Source organism: Propithecus coquereli, unplaced genomic scaffold (assembly GCF_000956105.1).
Source record: "Propithecus coquereli isolate 6110/MARCELLA unplaced genomic scaffold, Pcoq_1.0 Scaffold18, whole genome shotgun sequence".
Taxonomy (NCBI): Eukaryota; Metazoa; Chordata; class Mammalia; order Primates; family Indriidae; genus Propithecus; species Propithecus coquereli.
In genome coordinates, this window is record NW_012142745.1 from 4,786,800 (window position 1) to 4,788,088 (window position 1,289).

The following is a 1,289-nucleotide window of genomic DNA, read 5'->3' on the forward strand; positions in this document are numbered from 1 at the left end:
GAACAGATAATCTGGTAAGTATTTATTGAGCCTCTGTATTCAGTCTCTGCTCTTTCTTTTTAAAACAAACTTCAGTGGTAGCAGGGGAGGGTAAAAGTAGAGTTGGAAAGAGACTGATGGAGGCAACCAAATGGAAGTTGGTCAAGGAAACATTCCCAGAAATGAGATCAGTATTCTGATGACTGATGTGCTGCAGTGGTTGGATATGTTTGATGCCTTTATGCATAGAAATTATGCACACACAGACACAGATACACATACACACAGTTACTGTGGGATTGAATTTCGGAATGGAGCTATTTTTCTTACGTATTTATACATTTCAGAAAAAATTAAGAGCAACAGTTTCCTTATAGGTTTGCCTCAATTGCCTTCCATATTTTGGGTGTGGGGGCAGTTCTTGAAATATATACACATTTTCTTCTATATTAAGATATAATTTATTGTTTAGTCCAACTCCCAGAACAGGGATCCCTTCTGTAAAATTTCTGGCAGAGAGTTGTGGATTCTATTTGGACTCTTCTGGTTGGTAGTATATAGGATCTAAAGGTATTTTCCTCCTCGGATGATTTCCTCTGTTCTTCAAAAGAACTCTTCATTTTTTATTTTTTCCAAACTCCTATTTCTTCTGCCTTTGCACTTTCCTTCTGCAACACTCATAATTCATGAGCGCCTTCAAGTAGGACTGGAAACAGAACCCTTTCCTGAGAGTGCCTGCCTCCTCAGTTTTAGGTTGAGCTTTAGTTTTCTTGTTTCTACCATCCCCAATGTCTGTCTGTTTCTTTCTCTCTCTCATGTGAACACACACATACACAGACTCCACCAGCAAAAACAATTTCCTGAGGGCCCTTCTGTGTGCCTTCAAGCTTGCTCCCATTAAGGTCACTTTTGGCAGAGATAGCATCTGACCTTTGCTGCTGCTGCTGCTGCTTTTTTTTTTTTGTATTTCAGAGTATTGTGAGGGTACAAACATTATGGTTACACTTTATGTCTTTGCCTCACCCAAGGGAGGGTTAGAGGCATGCCCTTCCCCCCTACAGTGTTCCCCATGTCCTTTAGTTGTGGGTTTACCCCTCCCCCCCTGCATCCCCCTAATCCCTGGAGAGTATTACTGCCGTGTGAGCACCCTGGTGTTCATCAGTTAGTACCAATTTGATGGCGAGTACAAGTGAAGTGCATTCTTCCGATTTTGTGGTACCTCACTTTGGATAATGGGCTTAAGTTCAATCCAGGAAAGTATAAGAGGTGCTAGATCATTGTCGTTTCTTATGATTGAGTAATATTCCATT

General features: G+C 41.0%; 1 protein-coding gene across 1 annotated transcript in view; it reads left to right on the forward strand.

Moving 5' to 3' along the window:
- ACSL3 (acyl-CoA synthetase long-chain family member 3) overlaps positions 1-1,289 on the forward strand; it is a 65,713-nt gene that overhangs the window by 32,354 nt on the left and 32,070 nt on the right. The gene's annotated exons all lie outside the window — the stretch shown is intronic.